The 13,119-nt window shown below is 46.5% G+C and overlaps 1 long non-coding RNA gene across 1 annotated transcript; it reads left to right on the forward strand.

The window, feature by feature from the left end:
- The first annotated feature begins 276 nt into the window (after window positions 1-276).
- Window positions 277-12,192, forward strand: LOC119526025. Its single transcript, XR_005215066.1, has 3 exons — window positions 277-1,601; window positions 4,297-4,396; window positions 6,555-12,192. It is a non-coding gene; the product is annotated as an uncharacterized LOC119526025 (long non-coding RNA).
- The last annotated feature ends 927 nt before the right edge of the window (window positions 12,193-13,119 follow it).

The raw sequence follows: 13,119 nt of genomic DNA on the forward strand, positions 1-13,119 counted from the left end.
TATTAATAAAAGGGATAATTCACCAAGAAGATACAGCAATCATAAATGTCTGTGCACCCAATCAAGATGCTCCCAAAGTATATGAGACAAACATTGGCAAAACTGAAGGGAGCAGTAGATGTTTCTGCAATAATTGTGGGAGACTTCAATACACCAGTCTCTTCTATAGATAGACTAACCAGAGAGCCAATAAGGAAATTGAGAATCTAAACAATTTGATAAAAGAATTAGACTTAACAGATATTTGTAGAGCGTTACATCCCAAAGTAGCAGGATATACATTCTTTTCTAGTACTCATGGAATGTTCTCAAGGATGGATCATATGCTGGGGTATAACAAGCCTCAATAAATTTAAAAAGATTGAAATTATTCAAAGCACACTCTCTGACCATAATGGAATGGAGCTAGAACTCAATAACCATGCAGGGATGGTTCAATATGAGAAAATACTGAATTTCTTAATTCTCATGTAGTATTAACCTCTGCTTCTTATATGCTTTTCCTTAAAAGATGCTTTATTAAACATAAATATTGAAAGTCATTTTTTCTTTTGGATGACTGCTTTAACTTGCTTACTTTGAATAATACTGACATTAGATTATTGCTACTTGACTATGACTCTTTCCAGTTATTATGGGCTCATCATTTTTTATCTTTTTTCATTTCTAGTATCTTAAAGATGTTTTTATTTTTAAATGGTATGGGCAGAGGTCAGGAAAATAGCTTTCATTAAATAATCTTTTCCTTTAATGAAGACAAGACATAGGTGAATGATAAAGAGAAAAGAGATGGGCTTTAGATGCACTGAAGACTGAGTTTAATTCCTGGTTTTCCTACTTGGTAGGGTTCTAAACTTGGGAACATTACTTACCATCACGAAATATATTTTCTGATATGAAAGGGAGGATACTAATACATGCTTCAGTGGTGCTTGTAAGTTAGAATATATATATATATTTATATATATGGCATTTAATTCAATGCCTACCACATGCTTATCAGCATCATTAATATAACTATTATGACTGTTATTATTGCCATTATTAATATTATTATTTTAAGCCTGCAAAGCTTTCACTTATCCCTAGCTGAATTTGAATTATGTGTTAATTAACTATATCAGAATAGGGAAGAAATGAAGAATCCTTCCTTTAAATCTTTACCTACTTCAGATAAGTGACCTCAGTATAGTTGCTTGTCCATCAAGGGACTTTAAATTATCTAATACTAATACCACAATGGGACAAGCTTCCTTTTGCTTTTTCCCTTCCTTATAGCCTTGGAGGTAATTTATGAAGATAATCACATGAGCAATCAAGATGTTTATGTCTGTTAGTGTCTGTAACTAGTCACTGCTCTACAGACAGGGAAAATATTAGCTTGGTAAAGTATATATCAAATGAGCTGTTTAAGTAGTTTGATTAAAGTTCTTGAGGGTGAAGTTATCTTTCTGTTATTTTAGAACAGCCCTCATGCTTGCTGTAAATTTTGACTCAACGAATATAGTCAGTCTTCTTCTTCAGAAAGGTATTGATGTCTTTTCTCGAGATTTCCATGGATGGACTGCAGACGAATATGCTCTTTTTAATGGTTTTATTATGTAAGTGTTTATATTATATACTAGTTATTACTAATCAGTGAGGTTTAAGGTAATCATAACTGTTACCAAGAAAACCAGTGAGGCAGATCTAATAGTTTGGTTCAGGATGTCTTAGAATGGCTGTGAGTTAGTTCATGTCAGCAGCCAGAAACTATATAAGAAGCAAAGTGCATTCTCAGGCTAGACAAGTTAGAAGGAGCAGTGAATGCCACATTTTTGATGGGAAGAGGTAAGGCTCAGGATTTTTAAGACATTTATTCTTAGTGCTCCTAAATTTTATCAGTTTTATTCCAAGTATCACCTTTATGCATGGGGTACAAATAGGGTCACATCTTGGATTTTTCTAATTAATTATTTGAGTCTTGAAATGTCCAGGTTTGCAGAAAATCCTTTATTGGTGCTATCACCTATCCCCACCCCCTTGAATTTTCCAAGAATCCAGTGGGATTTACTAAGTCCAAAAAAACACAATCTTCTTTCACAAGTCAAGTGGAGGAAAGAAGGACATTCTAGTGTTTCCATTGCTTCTGTTGCTGCAGTGTTGCTGTTGAAGTCTGGTCCTAGAGTCCAGTCATGATTGACCTTTCCTACAAGGATGTCTTTGCTGATCCAGACCCCTCACAGTCTTCGGTGGTGACCCACACTTAGTCTTCAGAGTTACAACTTTTTTTTGGTTCACATGCACTTATATCCTCAGTCATTGTTTCCAGAACACCAGTATCCTGCCCTGGCTGCTGGTCCTTCTACCTTTAACTGCACACTTAGTAAGAAAACTGATATTCCCCTTTCTCTCCCCCAGTATGTTGTGTGGAGCCTAGATCATCATGGTGAATTACCCTTTGAGGCCTGAGTTTGCCTTTTCTGCCAGCAGATATTAGTTGGAACCATTCTGATTGTCAGAGAGGTTCATATAATCCTGCAGGAAGAGATCAGAGTCTCCTTTCATCTTTGCTACTAAATATGTACCCCAAGGCCCCTTTAGTCCTGTGGAGCACCTTTTCTTAGGCTGTCAAAAGTCCCATATCATCTTTCCCCAGAGTAGTAGTGGGTGCCAACTTGTTTAGATTCCATAATTAAGGTCAGCCCCTCAAATGATCTATTTCCATAATAATGAAAATTTCCCAAGGACTTGCATCTTCACTTCAACTTTTCAAAAGCTTGCATAATTTTCAAATTCTGCCTCAGAAGGTGGCCATTCGGCAGAGTTCTCTGGATCTATGAGAGGTTAGTTGGACTTAGGAGAGCTAAGCCTCCTCCATGACACATCAGTATCCATGTATTAAAGAAGAATTACATCTTCCAAGACAATACAAGATAAACATGGAAATTAAGCATCGTTCTAATAAAGATCAGAGTTTGGGTTGGTAAAGAAAGAATAGTAGTCCAAGCCAGGTCTTCACCTCTATTAGTTTTCTGCCCTTGGTGTGATTAACTACAATAAAAGGTGCCAATTATGTTATCTAATTTATTGAGGTAGTATATTTATAATATAAGCATATTTAGTTACAAGGTATATAGTAGATAAGATGCTCTGAAATTACAAACCACAAAGAATATCTAAATTAGGTCTTAATAACATTTTTTTGAAACCTGCAATATTTGTATGTTTAAACTTATGAGAAAACTGCCTTGGGTTTTAGTTGAGATACCAAAATAGTTTCAGCAATAAAGTTCAAGACAAATTATTCCATTGCTTCACTATTTCTATGAGCAGTGTTTTGTATATTAGCCCATTAAATCCTCATAACATATATTTTTAGTAACTGAAATCCATTGTGTACTGTGGGAAAATGGACTGAGCTTGGAATGTGTCCTTGACATACTCAAGGGTGCAGACATTGGAACACCAAGTCCTGCCCAGATGGAACACTGTCCAGGGCAGCACCCACTTTGTGTATGCAAGAAGCATGCAAGTCTCATATGGCCTGTCCCTGACTCCCTATCTTGCTAACTTCCCTATCTTGCCTTCTCCGGCCTGTTAGTAACTCCTCTGTTTCCTGTGATAAAATGAAGCTGATAAATGTGATGTGGAACAAGCTGAGGCACTCCTGGCCAGCTAGGCTCTGAGTCTCCTGCTCCCATCTTTGCTGCAGCTATTAATCTGTTTCTTAGGTTCTGCATCACCTCCCAACAACAGTGTACCTTAGGGTTCTCTCTTTGCCTGCACAGTTCTGCAGTTTGACAGGTGAATGATGTCATGCATTCAGCTCTATGGTGGCATCCAGAATACTTCCACTCCCCTAAATATGCCCTCTGCACTACCTATTCATCCTGGCCAACCCCCAAACCTGTGACAACCTCAGATTTTATACGCTCTGTAGTTTGTGTTTTTCAAAACATTCATACAGTTGGAATCATAGGAAGGACCCTGTTGGGAATTGAGGCCCTTGCTAATGTTATGTTGAGAGATACCCAAATTTCTGAGGTGATTGCTGTGCCCTCTGGAAGGTCCTTTGACCTCTAATGCCAGGGAACTCAGATGGTCAAACCCAACTCCTGGGCAGTTGACTGACACTGAAATGCACATTTGCTCTGGTGTTAGCTCTGGGGAAAGGGGCTTGTGTGTTTTCTTCCAGAAGCCATGGAAGGTTCACTGGCCTGTCTAGCTACTCTCACATACAAGAAACCGACAACACTGCATGACTCCAGCTTCTTACTTGAATGACCAGATAAGAAATGTTATCTCCTTCTACAGATAACTTGAAAGAATTAATCCTCAACTGCCAAGCTGGAAGAAAACAAGATTCAATATAATTTTGAAATCTAGCATTTGCTGCATTATCCCTCTCCAATAGGTACACTTTTTGTCTTTTATACAAAAATTCAATAATCCACCCATCCCCCAAATTTACCCTTCCACTAGCAGCATTTCTAGTGGTCTCACAAACCCCAGGAAACCAAGGCTTGCTGCTCTTGCAGAACTTGAAATTTGACATCTGTGGGAACCAGCTGAGACCTTCCTGCTTCATTTGGGGAAGTGTTGGCTGAGAGAAGAGGACCTCCCTGTCACCTTGGGATGGGGGACTAGGGTCAGTGTGGGTGGAGAAGACTTCACACTTAGTAGGTACTGATGGCTGTAGGTTTGGTGCAGCCTGGGAAACCTGCAGTGTGGTGAGGCAGGGTTAGAACCCCTGAGAAGGTCCAGGGAAGTGCAGGAAGCCATAAGGCAGCAATTGGTCCGTCTGAGTACAGGTGAGTCTCTAAAGGGTTAAGGCCAAACCAGACAGGAGAGGAGGTTCAAAGCTGAAGCTGGAGTCCGGACAGTGAGGCCTCAGCTGGCTGATTGGGAAGGAAGTACCTGCTAGGCTTGACATATTTTTGTCACAGGCAGCTACAACTGACCAGCTAGACATGGGAAGGGTGACCCTGAGGCTGGCAAGCATCAGGTCAAGTTAGAAACTGCCCTTTTGCAACTTGAGTCCCTTCCCTTTCCTCAGAAGAAGGGTTGAGAACCATTTCTTCTTCATCCTGGTCCCAATGCAGTATGTCCACTTAGTCAGAAGGAAATCATAATTCTCTGGAGGGCCCATGCAATAAGACATTTGCATTGTCTGGAATCCTCAGCCCTTGGAGGGAGAGGTAGTAGGACAGTTAGCTGTGCTCAGTGGGACCCCAAACCACTCTATCCCTTGAGCACTGCAAATGTGCAGGCCTGTGCCAGAGAGGTGAGTCCCCCAATTCATGTCTATGGCCACCAAAGACCCTGCACAACAGCAAAAGCAAGAAAGCACTGAACCCAATGAATCTTGTTCAGAATTGACTCTGACTTCGTCACTGTCAACCTCAGGCAGAGCTGTCAAAGGGTCCTCCCATCTGCACCCTCTGCTACCCAGTCCTAGATGCCTTCACTGATGGGGATCTTACAGCTGGAAGAAGCCTTCAAGAATGCAGACATCACCCCTAATCCCACACTCCTCAGGACAAGGCAACTGAGTCCAAGGAAGGACAGACCAAGCCCAAGCCTTCTGAGAGTTAGGCCAAAGAGGCCTCCTCCCTCTGTGGAGCCTCACAGCCATTACTGACTTCCTCTCTGATCCTATTTTCCACCTGTCTGCTCTGCCCTAGAGTCTGTTGTAACAATTCTGGGTTGGACTTCCTTCTCCTGCCTCAATTGTGTGGCTCCTTCTCTAAGTCCTTATTCTCACTAGACTTCAGTCTTTCTTGTGTGAAAGACAAGGCCTACTATCCTTCCCATCTCCCCCAAATGGTGCTGGAACACAGGCGAGGATTCAGAAAACTATGTCCAGAGAGTCAGAACTGTTTGCCTTGCCTAACGGTTGAGAAAGCTTGATCAGCTCACCAAAAAAGAAAATTAAGTCATGATTTACAGTGCACTGACAGGCTATGTGCTCTCACATGGAGTGGTCTCTCCCTCTGGGAATGAGAAGCAGGCATATAGGGATTGAGTAACTGCTCCGTTCCCCCAGACTCTAGGCTGCCTGGCTCCAAATCACTGCTGTGAATATTGAATTGGCTTCAAAGGGATAAAGGGTATTTTGTTTTCACTTCATAAAACATGGCTTTAATGTTTGGTATTGGTGTCCAGAGCCTCATGATTGGGATGGACAACACCCCGTACTGGAGAGAGGGTGCACTGCCAGTGTAGATTGTGGACTTGGCTTCATGCCCACTGGGCCAAGGAGAGAGGCCTTTCTCTTGGACCTCACTGATGTCAGCTTTGCATTAGGGCACCACTGCCTGAGCCACACCCCGGAAAGGCACAGGACTGGAGAGGGAACCAGCAGGGGCAGTTGTTTGTGCACCAAGGGCACTGACATGCTGACTACTGCCCTTTTCAGAGGTTCCCTGGGGCAGACAGCCTTGGTCCTGGAGGCTGGGAGTGGGGTACTGAGGCTGCCCCCATACTGAGGACCTCTTGGATGAGACCCCTGACTTACTTTGATCTTCTGAATTTATTTCTAACAGCATGTAATCCTCTGCTTTGTCCTCCAGGTGGTACATTTCCGTGGCTTTGCAGATCACTGCTGGAGCCCAGTCATGGCAGGTCAGCTGGGTATGTGGGGGGACAGGACATCAGGGCATGGGATCTGGAGCTGCCTCCCACAAAGCAGAGGCCAGGGGCACTTGGAGATCTCTTAGTAGGGATCCCAGGGCTCTGAGCCTTAGACAGTTTTGAGTGTACCAGGGCTCCACTGCCCTCTCCTTTTCCCCTGGGAGACCTCCATGGAATGAGTGGGGTGTCCCCAAACATTCCTTACCCATGTCCTATTAGAACTGCACATCTGTCTACAGCTTCCTCCCTAGGACACAACCCCTTCCCTCTATATCTTCAGCATACAGAGCTCCTACAGTCTTCAAGGGTCCCAGGAACAGAGGCCATCAAACAGGAAGGTGCTGGAGATGGACCTGGCTAGTGTCTCCCATTCCCTGCCAGCACCTTCCCACCACACCTTGGCCATCTATGTGTCTCCAGTTTTCTGAAATCCTGAACAGACCCCTCCAGGATGACATGAGTGAACTCTGCAACAGACACCTTGCCCAAGCCTGGAAGGTAGCAAGGAGGAGAAGCTGGACACTCTTAGGCCTACTATGCCCCAGGCCTGTGCTGGTTCAGGGGACACACCAAGCTGCCTCACCCCATGTGCCAGGGCACAGGCAGGGATCAGATGAAGAGGTATACAAGTGACAGCCTAGTTACAACCAATATACAGTCATCTAGAGAATTGCAGAGCAGAGCAGGTGTGTAAGAAGGCACCTCAGCCAGTCTGTGTGTGGGTGTGTGCTGGGGTGTCTAGATGGACACACTGATCCAGGATCTGTTCCCCTTAGGACCACTTCCCTGGGGCAGCCTCTACTCTCCACTGGGGTGGCAGCAGCAGCCCCTAACATGCTTCCATGGGTCTGCCCCACTTGTGACCCAACCCCTATGGCTTCCTGACCTCAGTCACACCCCATAACCCCTGTTATTTCATCTCTGGCCACTGAACTACTACTAATGTGGGCCAGACAACTTCAAGCTTGGGCTTTTCCAGGCTGTTCCCTCCCTCTCCTGCTCCATGGGGCTGCCTCACAGAGGTCTTCCCAGGCTGTACAACCTCATGGAAGAAGTGGCACAGCTGCAACTACTGCCCTTGGCCCTGAAAGCTATTGTACACCTGCCTTTTATCTTTCCAGATCTGCTTGAGTGACTGTCTTTCCCATCCCACTAGCTGTTGATTCCAAGATGGCAGGGAGGCACCATGTCAAACATTCCACATTTCCTGTCTGACCAAGAAAGGGGGCCCATGGAGAGCCACTGGCCTGGCCCACCAGGATGCTCTTATATGTGTTTCTGTTGCCCATGTACAGGCTGATGTGGATGATGCACTGGTTATCTACCTGCTTATTATATAGCAGCTGTGAGCCCGAGGGTCTGCAGGTGCTCAGAGGGGTCCCAGGCAGGTGGTGGGCTAAAGAGTAGGCAATGCTGCTGGACATTGAGGTCACACTGAATGCCTCCGGGTAGGATGAAGAGGTCAATTCCCCACACTGTGGGGAGATGGGGAAATTGGGAGAATTCCAGGAGTCTGCAGGACACCTCTGGTCTGCTGTGGGTTTCAGGGCGCTCCCAAAAACTGTGTTTCAGAGTTGGGGCTCCTCATCCCTTTTTGGGTTGTGGAGAGGGGAAGGCAGGCACTTGACTGGGCCCAAGGGATGGACCTTCAGGGAGAAGGGGTGTCAGGCAACTGCTTCTGGTGGCCATCAGGGAGTTCAGTGACAAGGCCCATGTTGATTTCCAGATCAGGCTTGGAGGCATCATCCACATGTCCAGTGAGGCAGATGGGTCCCCAATGCTGAGGTTTGGGTGAAGGTGGAGCAGGACACTGGAGTGTGGGGCAGCACTGTTGCTGGGATTGTCCTGGGTGTCTGGTGGCTGGATGGAAGGGTGGCTTACCCAGGGCTGGTGCCAGGGACACAGTTTATGCCCTCACACACCCATTGCCCACTGAGCTCCAAGCAACCATTAGAGTGTTGGAGAGATGGCTCAGCATGTCCTATTTTCATTGATGGAAACCAGGCCCAGAAAAAATGGGGACTCAATTATATCACAGGGCTGTTCAGGAGTGGTGAGAAGTCCCAAAAGTAAACTGAGCCCACACTTAGCCTAAAAGGACACTGATCCCCAAGGCAGTTGCACTTGTCCTTGATCAAATATTTACTTCGCATCCTGAGGCTTGTGAACATCTGGGAGGCTTAGAGGCTGCAGTGTGTTGCTGGTAATCAGGGCTGTTGGCTCCAGCTCACAAGACACATGGTAGTTACAGGGCAGATGGCTAGTGAGGGTACTGGTAGCCACAGTCCAGGGCACCCTCCCAGAATCTGAATAGCAGGAGAGACTGGGAGCCACAGGGGTCTCCAGGCCACAGGTCTGATGGGTCCAAGTGACATGGCCACATGCCTTCTGAGACTGGGAGTCACAGGGGTCTCCAGACCACAGGTCTGATGGGTCCAAGTACCACAGACACACACGTTCTGGGCGTGGCCTTTAGTGAGGACCCAACTTGCTACTGCCCAGTATCTGCCCTGGCCCTACTGCTCAGACTCACTGAGCTGTTCCACAGCCCCAAACCAGGCCCAAAATTGCTCCATGGGCCAAAAGTGGATATAGGTGCATCATGTCTGGAGGCACTGGATGTTTGGTATGAGCTGGTATTCCTGGGGTGGGAGGGAAGGAGCAGATGGAAAGGAGGTCTGGGTGGACATTCTGGGTGTGCCAGGAGCTGCTTCTTTGCTTGTGGTAGGTCCTCTCCTACCTCGCCTTTTCATCCAAGATGCCCAGTTCTCAGCACAGGATTCTCACAGCCCCTCCTCCAGAAAAAGGTCCTTGATGCCACCTCCTCCCAAACTTCTTGTGGCACATCCATCTCATCTCTATGAATTGAGTCTCACTTTTAAAATGCTGAAAACAAATGGAGCAATGGAATGTCCAGCCCTGGTGGATTTCTGACATCCAGCCCCGTCCCACCCACACCTCACCCCTGCAGTGATGCCCCCAACTCCCTACCTTCAATGCTATTTCATAATTGATCAATCTCCCCTGAAAGACAGAAATCCCACCACCATCATAAGAGGTTACCCAGGCCCTGACAAGCTCCCATTATCCCTCTCCTGCTGCACTACTGGGAGGGGCCACCAAGGGGCAGGCCAGGACACCCAGGACTTAGACCTTTTCAGGGTTCTGGGCACCAAAACAAGAGCACCTGGGCAGAGGCTTAAGGAACTTCCAGCATAACTGTCTCTGATGACAAATGAAGAGACTATGGGGTCAGGCATGAAGGGCCTCACCAGCCTCTCACATGCTCACCATGGAGTGGCCCACTTCACTCCCCCCATGACCACACCTGAGTGGGAGGACATGTCCAGTGCAGCCACTGCCATATGGAGTTGTGAAGTCAGGAGTGAGTGTTGGAATGGGACATGGGCTGTGGATTCTGTCTTCCTCTGCTTCCTTGTTTGGAAGGTTGACATGTCACCCCCAATTCCCAGGAGAACAGTGTGACTCCTATGGTGAGCTGTGCAGATTGTTGAGAGCTTGGAGCTCAGGAAGATGCTCTCTCCCCCACATCTCAGGGTTCCCAAACTCCTCTGCCCCAGATCCCAGGCCCACTCACTTCCTGAGTCTGGAGGAGATATTTTCAGGGAGATCAGCTCTGAGAAGAACACTGAAAGGTGGGGAATGGTGGACTGAGTGACAACCAGTGGTGTCAGTTGTGGGCAAGAACCCTAAGCTCTCTGGGGACACCCAAGGCACTTAACCTGAAGTCTCATCAGTCTCAAACTCCTACCCCCAACTCAGACCTCCCAAACTTGGACACTCTCTACCTCCCAATGAACACCTCTCCCAGCCCCATGAACTCAAGTAGTCCTGCTAGTCACCTCTGAAGGACAGATTTTGGCAAATTTCAAAGCTTATGTGGTCACTGGAGCCCATCTTCCCCAAATCCACCTTGAAATAGGCTCTCCCGAGGCCTTCCTTTGACTAGCTAAATACAAGCTGATCAAGACACAGCCTTCACCATTCACAGGAGGCCATGCCCAATGGAGGCTTTCCAAGTGTTGAGGCACCAGGATGCAGTGGTGCACAAGGAAGGGGCCCCTCTGTGGTCCTTGATACCAGCCCTCCCCTTCACTGGGCTCAGGGACTCTCATGATCTCCGAAACCTGTCTATTCTGCTCTCGCTTTGGCTTCATCCACAGTTTGGAATGCCTGGAGGTCCCTTCCTGCCAAGATTGAGGGCAATAACAGTGAGGCCATCCTCCCCTCACTGCAGCATCCGTCCAGCCTTATGGGGCCTTGGACAGCCTGCCCACATCAGCTGACAGAAATGCTGCTGCCATCAGTCATGAGCTCTGCGTGCAGATAGGAATCCCAGCTACAAGAGGCCATTGGCTGGGATTTTGAAAAAGTGAACCAGCCTCCCTGAACCCTTGTTCATCTGCAAAATGCAGGCAAGGACTGTTCCCCAGAGGACTCAGGGTCACACCCTGTTATCAGGATGCTCTCTCTAGAACCATCTCCACCTTGGAGTGACTGGAAAACTCATCCACATTCCTGTCTTCCCTTGAATCTGCTGCTGCATTTTGAGGAAAGCACCACAATTTGGCCCTCATTCCATTTCCAGATAAAGAGACAGAGGTTCCAGAGAGAAGAAACTTGACTCAAGTCCTACATGATTTCAAGGATTCATTAGCTCTGTTCTCTCGGACCATGTTCTGAGTTAAAATCATCTCATCACTGAACACTGTGGCCCAGGTTTTGCTTTCAAAGTTTGTGGCTGTTACTATAGCCAGACAATTCAGAGAGGAAGAGTGATGGGGTGGCTCTGGAAGCCTGGTTGAGCAGCTCCTGCCAGGCCCAGCTCACTGGAGTCTGCCCCCCAATCTCTGCTAAAAGCCAAGCCAAAGTCCTGCCTTCACCAAGAAACTGTTGGGAAGTTCTCTCTGCAAAGACCTCCTTCTGTGTCCACTCAGGAAATGGCCTCTCTGCAGCACAGAGTTTCCCTGCAACATGGGGTATTGACATTTTGATTCCTCTTCTAAGTGGCAGTTTGGAAAGATGGTCCATAATAAATTGCTGTGATTTTATAAGTCTTCCAAATAATTCTCAAATGACTTGGGACATAAGTCACTGAGAAGATTGCCCCAGGGTGAGAATCCTATACCTGGGATGGAGAGCTACTAAATCATCTGCTTCAGTATCTCCTTCTGAAACAGCCAAGCTCCTCCAACACACTGGATGACCAGGGCCTCCCTCCCCAAACTGCCCCCAGGCTTCACTTAGCCAGACAAGTCCCTCTTCCTCTTGGTCCAGAGAAGACCAGACTGGAATTTTCCAAAAAAAATTCACTGTGAATCTAAGAGCTCCACATCCCACCCTGGCAGCAGCACCTGACACCAATTTACCTGGATTGGCAGGGCCCTGTTCAGGGAGGTTTCCTTCATAGTTTGGAATTTACAGGAGCTGTCCCTTTGGGGAGAAGAAAGAAGGGAAAACTTGGGGAATCATGAGGAGTGTGCCAGTTTGAATGTATTGTGTCCCCCAAATGCCATTATCTTTGTGGTCTTGTGGGACAGAATAGTGGGGATTAAGTTGGAATGTTTGGATTCGGAGATACGCCCCACCCAACTGTAGATGATAACTGATGGGATATTTCCACGGAGGTGTGGCCCCGCCCATTTGGGGTCGGCCTTGATCAGTGAAGCCATATAAATGTGCTGACTCAAAGAGACTGAAGGGAGTGCAGCTATGAGTGACGTTTTTAAGAGGAGCAAGCTTGCTAGAGAGGAACATCCCGGGAGAAAGCCATTTTGAAACCAGAACTTTGGAGCAGACGCCAGCCATGTGCCTTCCTAGCTAACAGAGGTTTTCCAGACGCCATTGGCCATCTCCAGTGAAGGTACCCGATTACTGATGTGTTACCTTGGACATTTTGTGGCCTTAAGACTGTAACTGTGTAGTGAAATAAACCTCCATTTTATAAAAGCCTATCCATCTCTGGTGTTTTGCATTCTGCAGCATTAGCAAACTAGAACAGATTTTGGTACCAGAGAAGTGGGGTGCTTTTGCTGCTGAGTTTGCAGATACCAAACATGTTGGAACGGCTTTTTAAATGGATAAGGGGGAATTTCTGGAAGAGTTGTGAGGAGCTTGATAGAAAAGGCCAAAACTGCTTTAAAGAGACTGTTTGTGGAAATATGGACTCTAAAGATACTTCTGATGAGGACTTGAACAGAAATGATGAATGTGTTGTAAACTGGAAGAAAGGCGATCCTTGTTTTAAAGTGGCAGAGAATTTGGCAAAATTGAGTCCTGGTGTCAGATGGAAGGAAGAATCTGGAAGCAACAACTTGGAATACTTAGCTGAGGAGATCTCCAGACTACGTGTGGAGGACGTATCCTGGCTTCTCCTTGCAGCTTATAGTAAAATGCGAGCAGAGAGAGATAAACTTAGAACTGAACTCTTGGGTTCAAAGAAACCAGAAGTTGATGGCTTGGAAAATTACGGGCTTCCAGTGG

This window comes from Choloepus didactylus, unplaced genomic scaffold (genome assembly GCF_015220235.1).
Source record: "Choloepus didactylus isolate mChoDid1 unplaced genomic scaffold, mChoDid1.pri zz_scaffold_262_ctg1, whole genome shotgun sequence".
NCBI lineage: Eukaryota > Metazoa > Chordata > Mammalia > Pilosa > Megalonychidae > Choloepus > Choloepus didactylus.